Here is a 17601-nt window from a genome sequence, read left to right as displayed (position 1 = left end):
GCAATGGGTAAGGATTACGCCCTCGCTGTCCCAGAACATGGACACCATCACTTTTTCAGCACTGGCGGATACCCGAAATTTTTTTTGTGGCGGTGAATCTGTGTGCTTCCATTGAGCTGACTGGCGCTTTGTTTCTGGATTGAAAAATGGCATCCACGTCTCATCCATTGTCACAACCGACGAAAAGAAAGTCCCATTAATGCTGTCATTGCGCGTCAACATTGCTTGGCAACATGCCACCCGGGCAGCCATGTGGTCGTCCGTCAGCATTCGTGGCACCCACCTGGATGACACTTTTCGCATTTTCAGGTCGTCATGCAGGATTGTGTACACAGAACCCACAGAAATGCCGACTCTGGAGGCGATCTGTTCAGCAGTCATTCGGCGATCTCCCAAAACAATTCTCTCCACTTTCTCGATCATGTCGTCAGACCGGCTTGTGCAAGCCCGAGGTTGTTTCAGTTTGTTGTCATACGATGTTCTGCCTTCATTAAACTGTCGCACCCACGAACGCACTTTCGACACATCCATAACTCCATCACCACGTCTCCTTCAACTGTTGATGAATTTCAATTGGTTTCACACCACGCAAATTCAGAAAACGAATGATTGCACGCTGTTCAAGTAAGGAAAACGTCGCCATTTTAAGTATTTAAAACAGTTCTCATTCTCGCCACTGGCGGTAAAATTCCATCTGCCGTACAGTGCTGCCATCTCTGGGACGTATTGACAATGAACGCGGCCTCATTTTAACGCAATGCGCATGTTTCTATCTCTTTCCAGTCCGGAAAAAAAAAAAAATCGGAGGCCTTAGAACTTGAATGCACCTCGTAACTTCAAAAAATACAGCTCGCTCTCTTAAGATATAATACTATTGTAGTCAGTCCCAATACATATCCCAATATTTTACAGTCTGTTTCTCCAAAGACGGGAAGAAAAGTTATCAGACCACAATTTGTCTGATACAAATAACTTTGAAACGTCCCCTTCCGGCTCAGAGCTGCCTACCTGCACAAACAGACAGTAACAGGCTCTCGAGACGGAAAACAGCCCAGTGTCAGCTGACTCACAGTAACATGCAGTGCATTACATTGTGAGAATGCTTAGGACTGCCCACGTCTGACGACAACAAACTTACTGACTCAGTAAAACAGATTTTTTTTAATGGTTATTCCATTCCCCCACGCCCCATACAGGCGAATGGGCGAGGACGGGGGACGGGGAGGGGAGGGGGAGACTGTCAGCTGTAAAGGCTCTTCAGCCAATGGACAATAAAAAATTAAATTAGAAGAAAAACTAAGATACAGATAGACTTTAAAACCCTTTAAAGCTGAAAAATAAAATTGAATTTTTGAGGTATGTGATACATAACTTTTTGCAACGGTAGTTAGAAACAGTAATAATAAAAGGTAAAACGAAACATGCTGCCGAAACATTGATATTTGAAAGAAGTACTTTCCTGTCACTAGAAACTGGAAGGACATGCCATGATGTTGGATCATTTGTTGAAGGGGAAAAGGTTGGCTGGTAGAGGGTGTAGGAATGTGGCTGTGTAAGGATGGAAGAATGGTGCATTGTAACAATGCAGTAGGAATGGCTGATGGGACAAAAGAGGGGGTGGAGTAGAGGAGGAATTGCTGACACAATAGTTGTTGGCAAAGGGGGTGGGGATAGAAAGGCGTATGTGGAAAAGGGGTAAGGAAGTGTGGGGTGAGGAGCGAAAGGAAGCCTTTTTTATATAGATGGGGCCCCTCAACACCCGCACCAACATAGTGACCAAACCAAAATTCTACTGTCACCTCCGACAACATGTTAGTTATCTAATAAGTGGATCACAGGATGCTAAGCTGTGATGTTATCCGTGCGTCTGGGTAAGACTATGCATTAACACGGTCCATCAGGTGATAGATAGTGGACAAAACGCGAATGAGGGTATCAATTTGAAGAGCAGAGGGAAAAAAGTGCCAAGGCTCGTGCTGTGGGAAAAAAACCTCTGCGACAGTGGGATGGGTAGCAAGAGCAGTAGTGGCTTACAAGCTGCGATAGTGCATGCAAGTTTGGGTTTGTTAGTGTGGGTATCATGCATCATTACCGTGGCAGGCGAGGCGATGCATCCCGGTTTGCTGCAGCCGCTGCAATCCTGGAACAATCGGGATCGTTATACAGGGTGTCCCAGCTATTTTGTCCACCCAAAATATCACTGGAACAATTACAGCTATTGGAAAACGACTTTCACCGGTATCAATGTAGGGTTGGGGCCCATGAATGTACATATTTGGAAACATTCTAAAACGAAAGCATATGTGTTTTTTAACACAAACTTAAGTTTTTTTTAAATGGACCTCTACATCTACATCTACATCCATACTCCGCAAGCCACCTGACGGTGTGTGGCGGAGGGTACCCTGAGTACCTCTATCGGTTCTCCCTTCTATTCCAGTCTCGTATTGTTCGTGGAAAGGAGGATTGTCTGTATGCTTCTGTGTGGGCTCTAACCTCTCTGATTTTATCCTCATGGTCTCTTCGCGAGATATACGTAGGAGGGAGCAATATACTGATTGACTCTTCGGTGAAGGTATGTTCTCGAAACTTTAACAAATGCCCGTACTGAGCTACTGAGCGTCTCTCCTGTAGAGTCTTCCACTGGAGTTTATCTATCATCTCCGTAACGCTTTCGAGATTACTAAATGATCCTGTAACGAAGCGCGCTGCTCTCCATTGGATCTTCTCTATCTCTTCTATCAACCCTATCTGGTACGGATCCCACACCGCTGAGCAGTATTCAAGCAGTGGGTGAACGAGTGTACTGTAACCTACATCGCGCCGGCCGGTGTGGCCGTGCGGTTAAAGGCGCTTCAGTCTGGAACCGCGTGACCGCTACGGTCGCAGGTTCGAATCCTGCCTCGGGCATGGATGTGTGTGATGTCCTTAGGTTAGTTAGGTTTAATTAGTTCTAAGTTCTAGGCGACTGATGACCTCAGAAGTTAAGTCGCATAGTGCTCAGAGCCATTTGAACTATTTTTTTTTGTAACATACATCCTTTGTTTTCGGATTGCATTTCCTTAGGATTCTTCCGATGAATCTCAGTCTGGCATCTGCTTTACCGACGATCAACTTTATATGATCATTCCATTTCAAATCACTCCTAATGCGTACTCCCAGATAATTTATGGAATTAACTGCTTCCAGTTGCTGATCTGCTATTTTGTAGCTAAATGATAAGGGATCTATCTTTCTATGTATTCGCAACACATTACACTTGTCTACATTGAGATTCAATTGCCATTCCCTGCACCATGCGTCAATTCGCTGCAGATCCTCCTGCATTTCAGTACAATTTTCCATTGTTACAACCTCTCGATACACCACAGCATCATCTGCAAAAAGCCTCAGTGAACTTCCGATGTCATCCACCAGGTCATTTATGTATATTGTGAACAGCAACGGTCCCATGACAATCCCCTGTGGCACACCTGAAATCACTCTTACTTCGGAAGACTTCTCTCCATTGAGAATGACATGCTGCGTTCTGTTATCTAGGAACTTCTCAATCCAATCACACAATTGGTCTGATACTCCATATGCTCTTACTTTGTTCATTAAACAACTGTGGGGAACTGTATCGAACGCCTTGCGGAAGTCAAGAAACACGGCATCTACCTGGGAACCCGTGTCTATGGCCCTCTGAGTCTCGTGGACGAATAGCGCGAGCGGGGTTTCACACGACCGTCTTTTTCGAAACCCATGCTGATTCCTACATTTTTTCCTCCTATATTTTTTCTTCAGCAATCCATAACATGACAAAGCACATACACAATGGCGTTGATTTCATCGCAATATTCCCATTACATCCCGAGATATTGTGACGCGAAGTTGACGCTTGAAACACCCGACATGCACTGCTAGCGCACGTCCTGAGGCTCAGGCGTGAACCCCATGCTGCCCGTCCCTCTTTATTAGTATGGAAGTGTGATTACACATGTCAATCACATCGCGATTACGGGCAGCATGGGGTTCACGCCTGAGCCTCAGGACGTGCACTAGCAGCGCATGTCGGATGTTTCAAGCGTCAACTTCGCGTCTCAATATCTCGGGATGTAATGGGAATATTGCGATGCAATCAACGCCATTGTGTATGGGCTTTGTCATGCTACGGATTGCTTAAGAAAAAATATAAGAAGTCCATTTTAAAAAACTTAAGTTTGTGTTAAAAAACACATATGCTTTGGTTTTAGAATGTTTCCAAATATGTACATTCATGGGCCGCAGCCCTACATTGATACCGGTGAAAGTCGTTTTCCAAAAGCTGTTATTGTTCCAAAGATATTTTGGGTGGACAAGATAGCTGGGACACCCTGTATATTAGTGGGAGATGGGCCATAGATCATCTCACTGTGTGTGTGTGGGGAGGGGGAGGGAGGGGGGGGGGTGGTATCTTGTCTGCATGTAGTGTACGGTACGGCTTCCCTGCGTGGTGCCAGTTATTTGGCAAGTGTGTTCCAACTGGATATCCAGTAATGGTGGCCTTCATAAGGTGGATTGGGTGGGTAGGTAAATGTCAAGACAGGGTTGATGATCTGGGAGAGGGAGATGCTTGAAGTTTCGTTGGGTGTGCTTATAGACGGTGTGTAAGTCGAGGGTAGGTGAGATGTGTTGTCAAAGGCACGGCACCATATGAGGATTGGAAAGTAGAGGGGAAACGATGGGATTACTGGAGTCGAGTTTGCAGATAGTGTAGAGTATTCGGACTTGTTCAGAGGCGGGAATGTGATGAGTTGATAGAAGATCCTTGTGGGGGAAGGTAAACGGATGTGGAAAGAGATCGGAGAGCATGGCGTTCGAGGGACATCCATGAAACATTTGCGTAGCAAAGGATGCGGCAGATTAGAGGTTTGTACGTGTGAAGGACAGTGGAGGAGCGTACTTCCAAAGCTCGATCGGTTAGTAGTTTTAGTCTACTGTGGGCTTTCTGTTGGATAATTATTAGTTGAGGTTTCCAAGTTAGTGGTCGTCGAAGGTTAGTAAAATGTATTTTGGTGTGTTAGTTAGCTGGATGGGACGGTCATGAATGGTGGGGTAGAAATCGTGAAGACGGAAGGTGCTGGTGCTGCATTCTATAATTATTGCGTACAACTGCCTTTCCTTCTACCTTTCAAACTCTACTTCTCATGTGACATGACCACGCCCTAGCCATTCATTAGCCGAGCTGGCGTCTCTACAGACCACATTACTTGTGTGAAATACTTCCTCCGTAGCTGAGATAAATATCAAAATAAATCGACGTGCAATCGGAAAGTTAAGGCGAAGAGCCCGTAATAGACGTGGAACATACGTGTTCTGTAATAAAGGCGGCTGAATCAACAGACTGCTTTAAACAGTCTTTGCAGCAGACATCTAAGGGTGATAGATCACGTCATGGGGAACAACTTTTGTCAGGGACAAAATATACGCTGAAGCTTCCAGGCCTCACTAGGCGTCTTTTGTTGTGGTTTAGGCGCCTGAGAGGCAGCAGAGCGTAGGCAATCTGTAGCATATGGACGCAGTGTTGTTGTTGTTGTTGTTGTTGTTGTTGTTGTGGTCTTCAGTCCAGAGACTGGTTTGATGCAGCTCTCCATGCTACTCTATCCTGTGCAAGCTTCTTCATTTCCCAGTACCTACTGCAATCTACATCCTTCTGAATGTGTTTAGTGTATTCATCTCTTGGTCTCCCTCTACACTTTTTACTCAGTGTATGTTGCCTATAATCAAGTCATATGCTCCACGTGAAAGGTGGTAGGCCGAGTTCCTGATCTCTTCCTCCGCTTCGAGACACGCTTTCTTAGAGTTTTCTTGTTGAAAAGTACTCTATCAACATACTGACGTACGTAGGATGCAAATGCAGCATACCTAGATAGTAGGCCCTGCTAGTTCAACGAAATCTCATCCTCCCAGAGTCAACGAATTCAATAAAAAAAAAAAAAAAAAACGCGAAGGTCGCTGGACAGCTACAGAAAATATTTTGTCTCTAAGAAAAGTAGTTCCCATGGTGTGATCTATTATCCATAGAGTTTGATGCGAAGGCTTTTAAACATCTATATACGTCAAACTTCTCAGAGCGTTAGGATGAAAATACACTACATCTACTACATCTACATTTATACTCCGCAAGCCACCCAACGGTGTGTGGCGGAGGGCACTTTACGTGCCACTGTCATTACCTCCCTTTCCTGTTCCAGTCGCGTATGGTTCGCGGGAAGAACGACTGTCTGAAAGCCTCCGTGCGCGCTCTAATCTCTCTAATTTTACATTCGTGATCTCCTCGGGAGGTATAAGTAGGGGGAAGCAATATATTCGATACGTCATCCAGAAACGCACCCTCTCGAAACCTGGACAGCAAGCTACACCGCGATGCAGAGCGCCTCTCTTGCAGAGTCTGCCACTTGAGTTTGTTAAACATCTCCGTAACGCTATCACGGTTACCAAATAACCCTGTGACGAAACGGGCCGCTCTTCTTTGGATCTTCTCTATCTCCTCCGTCAACCCGATCTGGTACGGATCCCACACTGATGAGCAATACTCAAGTATAGGTCGAACGAGTGTTTTGTAAGCCACCTCCTTTGTTGATGGACTACATTTTCTAAGGACTCTCCCAATGAATCTCAACCTGGTACCCGCCTTACCAACAATTAATTTTATATGATCATTCGACTTCAAATCGTTCCGCACGCATACTCCCAGATATTTTACAGAAGTAACTGCTACCAGTGTTTGTTCCGCTATCATATAATCATACAATAAAGGATCCTTCTTTCTATATATTCGCAATACATTACATTCGTCTATTTAAGGGTCAGTTGCCACTCCCTGCACCAAGTGCTTATCCGCTGCAGATCTTCCTGCATTTAGCTACAATTTTCTAATGCTGCAACTTCTCTGTATACTACAGCATCATCCGCGAAAAGCCGCATGGAACATCCGACACTATCTACTAGGTCATTTATATATATTGTGAAAAGCAATGGTCCCATAACACTCCCCTGTGGCACGCCAGAGGTTACTTTAACGTCTGTAGACGTCTCTCTATTGATAACAACATGCTGTGTTCTGTTTGCTAAAAACTCTTCAATCCAGCAACACAGCTGGTCTGATATTCCGCAGACTCTTACTTTGTTTATCAGGCGACAGTGCGGAACTGTATCGAACGCCTTCCGGAAGTCAAGAAAAATAGCATCTACCTGGGAGCCTGTATCTAATATTTTCTGGGTCTCATGAACAAATAAAGCGAGTTGGGTCTCACACGATCGCTGTGCCTTCACTACTGGCCATTACAATTGCTGCACCACGAAAAAATGCAGATGTTGAACGGGTATTCATTGGACAAATATATTATGCTAGAACTGACATGTGATTACATTTTCACGCAATTTGGGTGCATAGATCCTGGGAAATCAGTACCCAGAACAACCACCTCTGGCCAAATAACGGCCTAGATACGCCTGGGCATTGAGTGAAACAGAGCTTGAATGGGGTGTACAGGTACAGCTGCCCATGCAGCTTCAACACGATACCCCAGTTCATCAAGAGTAATGACTGGCGTATTGTGACGAGCCAGTTGCTCGGCCACCATTGACCTGACGTTTTCAGTTGGTGAGAGATCTGGAGAATGTGTTGGCCAGGGCAGCAGTCGAACATTTTCTGTATCCAGAAAGGCCCGTATAGGACCTGCAACATACGGTCGTGCATTATCCTGCTGAAATGTAGGGTTTCGCAGGGATCGAATGAAGGGTAGAGCCACGGGTCGTAACGCATGTGAAATGTAACGTCCACTGTTCAAAGTGCCGTCAATGCAAACAAGAAGTGACCGAGACATGTAACCAATGGCATCCCATACCATCACGCCGGGTGATACGCCAGTATGGCGATGACGAATAAACGCCTCCAATGTGCCTTCACCGCGATGTCGCCAAACATGGATGCGACCATCATGATGCTGTAAACAGAACCTGGATTCATCCGAAAAAATGACGTTTTGCCATTCGTGCACCCAGGTTCGTCGTTGAGTACACGATCGCAGGCGCTCCTGTCTGTGATGCAGCGTCGAGGGTAACTGTAGCCATGGTTTCCGAGCTGATAGTCCATGCTGCTGCAAACGTCGTCGAACTGTTCGTGTAGATGGTTGTTGTCTTGCAAACGTCCCCATATGTTGACTCAGTGATCGAGACGTGGCTGCACGATCCGTTACAGTCATGCGGAGAATATGCCTGTCATCTCGACTGCTAGTGATACGAAGCCTTTGGGATCCAGCACAGCGTTCCGTATTACCCTCCTGAACCCACCGATTCCATATTCTGCTAACAGTCATTGGATCTCGACCAACGCGAGCAGCAATGTCGCGATACGATAAACCGCAATCGCGATAGTCTACAATCCGACCTTTATCAAAGTCTGAAACGTGATGATAAGCATTTCTCCTCCTTACACGAGGCATCACAACAACGTTTCACCAGGCAACGCCGGTCAACTGCTGTTTGTGTATTAGAAATCATTTGGAAACTTTCCTCATGTCAGCACGTTGTTGGTGTCGCCACCGGCGCCAACCTTGTGTGAATGCTCTGAGAAGCTAATCATTTGCATATGACGGCATCTTCTTCCTGTCGGTTAAATTTCGCGCCTGTAGCACGTCATCTTCGTGGTGTAGCAATTTTAATGACCAGTAGTGTAACAGCAAAGAAAGGTCCTAATAAGGAGGCAACAATAAAAAGAGAATTTGAAGTGGGGAAGAAGAGATTGGGCGAATGAGTATGTACAGTCTGTAGCAGCAGTGCTGAACGGTGGAGAGGCTAAATATTTAATACTGTTGGGTACCCGGGGAACTGAACAGTCATGCGGAACGTTGCGAAGTGGACGTGGTTGGCATAATGCAGGACTAGCAGAGCGGATCATCACGGTTTTGAAATTTAAATTTCTAAGCCTGGAGTGTGCATACGAGGGAGTTAGGGTTTAATGCAACGTGCGCTTGTTTGCCAATGGCATGGCGTCAACTTTCGATATGCCAAGGTGTGAAAAATGTTTGGTGCTGTGTCTTAGACCAAGCTAGGCAAAGCACTTCGTCCAGGAACCGAACTGTGCTGTGTTTGGTAATCTGGATACAAACTGCACTGTTTTTTTTTTTAATTTTGAGCTTGTGAATTTATGTGACTCTTATTCACTGGAGATCTGAGTTCATTTATTGTAACCACTGGAAATTGGGCTAAAAGCGACAAGGGAAGTAGATAATCTTTCTCAGTGGTCGCATTATGAATTATTTCAGCACACGCATGTAGCAACAATGCAAAGAAGACGGGTTAGCCTTACAAACGTAATTATTCGAGTATAGTGGTGCAGGAGATCAATGCAGACGCGGCAATAAAACGTTTTTTTTTCTTCCTAACGTGGTGTATACATACCCCTTAGCAAAGTTGTGTCTTTCTGAGAGTTTCTGAATCAAGTTGACGTTTGCAGCGAACGTTTTCCACAACGGTGAAAGAAGGAAGATTGAAGTTTCTACCAAGCGTCAGATCTTTCATCAGCGGTAGTACCCTTACTGCACATAACACTTCTTAATTCGCCCATGTCGCTATAGTTACTACAAAGCAACCTCTTTTAGCCACTTTATGTAGTTATCTTCTGGCCCTATAGCACTTACAACAGAGACTCAGCACACTTTTATAATCAAAAATTGCAATCCAACAAAATGCAAGACAACTTGTGATTAAACAAATGCACCGTAACGAGTTGCTCCTGTAACTATACGAGGGTCACCCCAAAAGAAATGCACACTATTTTTGTAAAAATACAGTTTTCATTCTGCATGTGTGAAAGTTCTACAGTGTGTAGATACATCCTTCCCGCTTGTTTTCAAACTTAGTTCAACCTGTTCCCGTGAGTGGCACCGTCACAGCATGTCTTCAAGATGGCTGTTACACTTGACGTTCGTCAGAAGCAACGTGCTGTCATAGACTTCCTGTGCTTTGAAAACGAGACAGTGGGAAACATCCACAAGAGGTTGCAAACGGTGTATGGAGATGCTGCTGTCGATCGCAGTACGGTTAGTCGGTGGGCAAGCACGTTACGTGATGAAAGCGGGCGCGGCAATATTGAGGGTTTTCCTCGCAGCGGCAGACCTCGTAGTTTACACACTCCAGACAATGTGCAGAGAGTTAACGAATTGGTGACTGCTGACAGACGCATCACAGTGAACAGTGAACAGTCATGCTACGTTGGGATAGGGGAAGGAAGTGTTTGCAGAATACTGAAAGTGTTGGCGTTAAAAAAGGTTTGTGCCACGTGGGTTCCCAGGATGTTGCCAGTGGCTCACAAAGAAACAAGAAAAACGGTATCCAGCGAACTTTTTGAACGGTACGAGAATGGTGGAGATGAATTTCTGGGAAGAATTGTGACAGGTGATGAAACATGGCTCCATCATTTTCACCAGAGACGAAGAGGCAATCAATGGAGTGGCATCATGCAAATTCACCCAAGTAAAAGAATGCAAAACCACACCTTCTGCTGGAAATGTTATAGCTACGGTGCTTTTCGACTCCGAAGGACTCTTGCTTGTGGACATCATACCAAGTGGAACCACCATAAATTCTGATGCTTATGTGACGACACTGAAGAAACTTCAAGCTCGACTGAGTCGTGTTCGACCACATCGGCAAAAGCAGGATGTTTTGCTGTTGCACGAAAATGCACAGCCACATGTCAGTCAAACAACCATTGAAGCGATCACAAAACTAGGATGGACAACACTGAAACACCCGCCTTACAATCCTGACATGGCTCCATGTGACTATCATCCTTTGGGAAACTGAATGACTCTCTTCGTGGAACAAGGTTTGAAGATGATGACTCCCTTGTGCACGCTGCCAAACTGTGGCTCCAACAGGTTGGTTCAGAATTTTACCGTGCGGGTATACAGGCGCTGGTTCCAAGATGGCGTAAGGCAGTTGAGAGGGATGGAAATTGTGTGGAGAAATGAGGATATTGTTCCTAAAGGATGTATCTACACACTGTAAAACTTTCAAGCATTTAGATTAAAAGATGGATTAAAAAAATAGTGTGCATTTCTTTTACAGTGACCCTCGTAGTATGGCCTGAAGATGACCGAATGAAGCTGTTGGAAACCACCTGCTTTGTAATAAATCAAACGATCTAGACACATTAAGAAGTTTCAAGCATTATACGGTGATCGCGAACTGCTTAATTTATCCATCTTCAGTTTCATGGTATTCTTATCTGCCAATAAAGTAGTTGGGTGCCATTAAATTATACATTAGTGAGTATCTGAACAGCTCACTATACTTGACGTGCACAATATTTCAAAGACACCGCACGTAAAACTGGATATGTGTTGAAGATGTAGTGTGCACTGAGCGTGGTGTTACGACAGGATATCAATAAATCTAACATTTGTCAAACATAAGAGGACTTGAAAAAATTAGCGTCCTGCTCGACCACCAGTGTTATCAGTCGTCAATATAATCACAACTTTCTCCGTGAAAAACCTGAGCGGACGAATCCCATCCGATCGCACTCTTATATGCTTTACTTGAGCAAGAACTATGGGTAATATTGCCCTACACAGAGCTATATCACTGCTACAGCTATAAATGTTTTGAATTAGGGAAGGATAGTGTACGTGGAAACTCACAGTATCTTTTGATCGGTATTTTGATTCAGGGAGTGATTCTGGAATTACGCAAAGGAATGTGCATTAGAGACCAGCGTAAGGAGTTATCGTCATCTTCTGCAGTTTTTATTGTTATTAGACATGAAGTTGTGTTTTGCGCAGCATTTGTAAATATTTCGCGTTCTATACATTTAAGTGCTGTACAGTACAATAAAGCTATTTGGAATATATTGTTATTTATTCAGGAACAATTTTATGGTGAGTCAAATGTTATATATTTTTATTTATATATCATGTGGACTGTTAACCATGCTTCGTTGGTAGTGGGCCATCCTGTACCTTGAAACAGAAGGTCTCTTGCCACGGAACATGTTACATTTCCAAAAAGAACCGAGTTTCTGTAATGTCTTAACTATTTTACTTATATTGAAAATGAAAATTTATGTTGCTTTCCAATAGCTTCTGTTTCTGTTCCTAGGTACATGACTGTGTTGTACATTAGAACATGTTTTTTCATTTGGAAGAAATTTAATTTACTGAAATTGTGTTTGTAATAGAAACTTTGGCAATTTTTTAAGTTTAACTGTTAGAGAAACTAGTGGATTATGATCATTTTTCTTCATTAAGTGGTACATCTGGTTTCTTTTTTCCTTCTTCATACCCAGGTAAAGAGAGCGATTGAACTTGTTAGCTTATTCTGACAACTTTCTTTCCTTCTCCTCTTCCCAAAATATCTTCATGAATGCACTGCGTTGTTTTCTGGGTTCCTCTGTCCACTGTTTCCCAGTGGATTTTCAGTTTTTCCTACGAAAGTGTGATTTGAAACTAGGATTTCAAAGACTTTGCGTTCCCTAATAGTCTCTTGCGTGGCGTTAATTTCTCGTAAGGCCTGATTAATTTCTTCTTACCAAGTAACTTTCACCTATTTTAAATTGATTGTGTAAAGTAGTTTGTTAGTTAATCTAGTATTGTAGATTCAGAAAATGTTACCATAGAACTTCAAGCGTATCCTATTGCTCTATATAGGTCTATAGCTGTTCCTTTAATCCATATACCATTTATATTACTGGGACCATAAATTTTTCTGAGAACTTTTCGCTCTTGCTTTCCAGCGTCGTCAGCTTTCTGTGGCCGCCTAGAGACGTAGTTTCTGAGCAATATACTGCTTCAAGTGAAACAGCTTGTTTCATACTGTGAGCTATCACTCGTTACTGCAGTTGATGATGTGTGACTAGGGCCTCTTTCGATTTGACACCACTTCGGCTACTTGCGCGCCGATGGGGATGAAATGATGATGAATACGACAACACAACACTCAACCCTGAGCGGAGAAAATCTGCGACCCAGCCGGGAATCGGTCCCGGGGTTGTAGGACTGACATTCTGTCGCGCTGACCACTCAGCCAATAAACTACGGTTGGTGAAGTCAAGAACTCGGCCGTGGCATTCCTCCTGCCGGTTGCTCAGGCGGGAAGAAATGACCCTCACACGTCTTCGGATTGGGCACTGTCCTCTCACACATAGCTTTCTATTACGGCGGGAGGATCCCCCGCTTTGTGATGCTTGTGGTGTGCACATCTGTGTCCGCCACATTTTTCAGGGAACCATCGCTAGCAAAGTCGGCTGTACAACTGGGGCAAGTGCTAGGAAGTCTCTCTAGACCTGCCGTGTGGCGGCGCTCGGTCTGCAATCACTGACAGTGGCGACACGCTGGTCCGACGTATACTAACGGAGCGCGGCCGATTTAAAGGCTACCACCTAGCAAGTGTGGTGTCTGGCGGTGACACCACAAAAACCTTCTATATAATTTTCAGAAGACATAGCCCTCTGTAGTTGCTGGGGCCTGCTACACTCCTGGAAATGGAAAAAAGAACACATTGACACCGGTGTGTCAGACCCACCATACTTGCTCCGGACACTGCGAGAGGGCTGTACAAGCAATGATCACACGCACGGCACAGCGGACACACCAGGAACCGCGGTGTTGGCCGTCGAATGGCGCTAGCTGCGCAGCATTTGTGCACCGCCGCCGTCAGTGTCAGCCAGTTTGCCGTGGCATACGGAGCTCCTACGCAGTCTTTAACACTGGTAGCATGCCGCGACAGCGTGGACGTGAACCGTATGTGCGGTTGACGGACTTTGAACGAGGGCGTATAGTGGGCATGCGGGAGGCCGGGTGGACGTACCGCCGAATTGCTCAACACGTGGGGCGTGAGGTCTCCACAGTACATCGATGTTGTCGCCAGTGGTCGGCGGAAGGTGCACGTGCCCGTCGACCTGGGACCGGACCGCAGCGACGCACGGATGCACGCCAAGACCGTAGGATCCTACGCAGTGCCGTAGGGGACCGCACCGCCACTTCCCAGCAAATTAGGGACACTGTTGCTCCTGGGGTATCGGCGAGGACCATTCGCAACCGTCTCCATGAAGCTGGGCTACGGTCCCGCACACCGTTAGGCCGTCTTCCGCTCACGCCCCAACATCAAGCAGCCCGCCTCCAGTGGTGTCGCGACAGGCGTGAATGGAGGGACGAATGGAGACGTGTCGTCTTCAGCGATGAGAGTCGCTTCTGCCTTGGTGCCAATGATGGTAGTATGCGTGTTTGGCGCCGTGCAGGTGAGCGCCACAATCAGGACTGCATACGACCGAGGCACACAGGGCCAACACCCGCCATCATGGTGTGGGGAGCGATCTCCTACACTGGCCGTACACCACTGGTGATCGTCGAGGGGACACTGAATAGTGCACGGTACATCCAAACCGTCATCGAACCCATCGTTCTACCATTCCTAGACCGGCAAGGGAACTTGCTGTTCCAACAGGACAATGCACGTCCGCATGTATCCCATGCCACCCAACGTGCTCTAGAAGGTGTAAGTCAACTACCCTGGCCAGCAAGATCTCCGGATCTGTTCCCCATTGAGCATGTGTGGGACTGGATGAAGCGTCGTCTCACGCGGTCTGCACGTCCAGCACGAACGCTGGTCCAACTGAGGCGCCAGGTGGAAATGGCATGGCAAGCCGTTCCACAGGACTACATCCAGCATCTGTACGATCGTCTCCATGGGAGAATAGCAGCCTGCATTGCTGCGAAAGGTGGATATACACTGTACTAGTGCCGACATTGTGCATGCTCTGTTGCCTGTGTATGTGCCTGTGGTTCTGTCAGTGTGATCATGTGATGTATCTGACCCCAGGAATGTGTCAATAAAGTTTCCCCTTCCTGGGACAATGAATTCACGATGTTCTTATTTCAATTTCCAGGAGTGTATATCACATTTTTGATACAACCGATGTAAAGTAGCTTTGTTATAGTTCTTGAAGTTCTTTAGAATCGGTTCAGTTCTCCAAATTTCTGTTAAGAGTACATGAACTCTACTTATGAGTTCATTTCATTCACTAAGAGGCCACGTTTTTCGCGATGAATTGTTCCCGAGGTTGATTTTTGTATCTTCAGGAAATGTTTGATGTCCATTCCAGTGATTTCATTTTATGATTCGCTCATCGACAGCTTCATCGCATATCGTTTCCCACCATCTGTCTTTACGATTCCTAGGTGTGTGTCTTAATTTTATTGCTAATATCCGTAATGCGTTGCGAGGATCTGGCTAGTGCTTGGGATTTTGTTCGTGTCTGTCACGAGCGAAAGACTCAGAATTCCTCAGGCAATCCGTATCAGGTCTTGGAAATCGGTTGCCCTTAGGTCTGAATCTTTTTGGTTGGAAGCTAATTTTGATTTGTGTTGTGTAGTGATCCCAATCAACATTCCTTTCCGTGCTCGGGCATTTGAATCTCATGCATATTCCCGTAATAATGGGTAAAGTGATCTCCAGGGATGATAGAGAAGGGTAATTCTATCAATTTAAGGTAAGGGACCTCGTCGGGAAACGACAGAGTCCAAAGTTATAAGCGAAAATCGTTCTGATACCTCTGAAAGTGGAATACATGTACCGGTTGTGTTAGGGTAGGTACCTTTCAGAGATCATAATGTGGACCAAACCAAAAAAGAATGCCGGCCGGAGTGGCCGTGCGGTTAAAGGCGCTACAGTCCGGAACCGCGTGACCGCTACGGTCGCAGGTTCGAATCCTGCCTCGGGCATGGATGTGTGTGATGTCCTTAGGTTAGTTAAGTTTAAGTAGTTCTAAGTTCTAGGGGACTGATGACCACAGCAGTTAAGTCCCATAGTGCTCAGAGCCATTTGAACCATTTTTGAACCAAAAAAGAATGTATAGTAATTTGGAATTTGAAATGCATACCTTAAAAGCTTTTTGCACTTGTTTATCTTCAACACTGTGAGACGCATCTTTTCTACTACAAGCTCTTTGGTTTCCATATTTTTGGAGGAGATAGTATGGACCAAAAGAAGACAAAAGTGTCCAGCAAATATAGGCTCTAAAATGTATACTTTAAGAGGTATGGCCACTTGTTCAGTGCATCTAGTTCGGGGAGGTGTATCCAGGACCATCACATAAGGTGGGACAAATAAATAAAAATCAAAATCTAAAAAAATTCCCTCATATATAGGTAGCCATCGGATTCACAATTAATAGTTGTCAATCACTGCTGGGAGTGGCTGTTGGCGGTAATCAGGTTCAATGCACACATCTGACTGAGAGCCAGAATTTAAACCAACCCCAGAAAATTTAAAAATCGAGAAACAAATAGAAATTTCACACACACGAAAATATTCATTACCCTCAGAGATTTGAGTTCTGTCTTTTAAACAATTGCATGTCCCAATAATATCAAATTAAGGGACACATGGTCAGCTGAGGGCCAAAATTTGAACCATCACTGACAAAGAGAACTCCATCAAGGCCCAAGAAAGCACAGCTTAGTAAACAGCACTTGAGTATGCGGGCTTTCAAACAAGGAAATGAAATGACGGTGTGGTGGTGGCCCTCAACTACGTACCTTCCGACTCAGTGTTTAAATATTAAAAGTTTTGGCTGGTTTCATTGTGTAGGGGCTGGGATACGTAGTTCCTGCATTACAAGCCTAATACTGCTGAGTCTACAGTATACAATATGAATACACACATGAATCTAATGGTCGAAGTTCCTATCAGTCGGCAATTGCGAATTTTGAACGTAACATAGACTTTTATAAATGAAAGATTGCAATTTAATAAAATCTGCAGGTACAGTCTTAACGACTTTAAATGATGAGTACAATAGTCAAAGTACTTTTGAGAATGCGGCATATTTCTGCAAAACACTTATTGGTATCGATGGTCCAGCAATTAAACAAAACATAAGTTAAATAACAGGGCAACAACAGATTCAAAGTGGTTCACATGGCTCTGAGCACTATGGGATTTAACATCTATGGTCATCAGTTCCCTAGAACTTATAACTACTTAAACCTAACTAACCTAAGGACATCACACGACACCCAGTCATCACGAGGCAGAGAAAATCCCCGACCCCGCCGGGAATCGAACCCGGGAACCCGGGTGCGAGAAGCGAGAACGCTACCTCACGACCACGAGCTGCGGACAAAAACAACAGATCCCTACTGCACGTAATTAGTTTTGAACGACAACACAGCTCGCGAGATATTCATGTCTAAACGCACACTACGTCTTCACTGTAGAAGCCACGGAAATCTCATTAGAGCACGTCGGCACTCCGAAATGTTTCTGTCTCTCGCGACCACGCGCAAACTGCTCCACTGTCCAAGTCTTTCCCGCGCCTGTCTGTCAGGTCCAGCACTCGCCGTGTCCTGTGCCATACTCCCTGCAGGCCGGAGTGGCCGTGCGGTTAAAGGTGCTTCAGTCTGGAACCGCGTGGCCGCTACGGTCGCAGGTTCGAATCCTGCCTCGGGCATGGATGTGTGTGATGTCCTTAGGCTAGTTAGGTTTAAGTAGTTCTAAGTTCTAGGGGGCTGATGACCACAGCAGTTAAGTCCCATAGTGCTCAGAGCCATACTGCCTGTCCTCTCCCCCGAA

The sequence above is a fragment of the Schistocerca piceifrons genome, chromosome X (genome assembly GCF_021461385.2).
Source record: "Schistocerca piceifrons isolate TAMUIC-IGC-003096 chromosome X, iqSchPice1.1, whole genome shotgun sequence".
Classification (NCBI taxonomy): Eukaryota; Metazoa; Arthropoda; class Insecta; order Orthoptera; family Acrididae; genus Schistocerca; species Schistocerca piceifrons.
Note: the sequence above shows the minus strand (reverse complement) of the source record.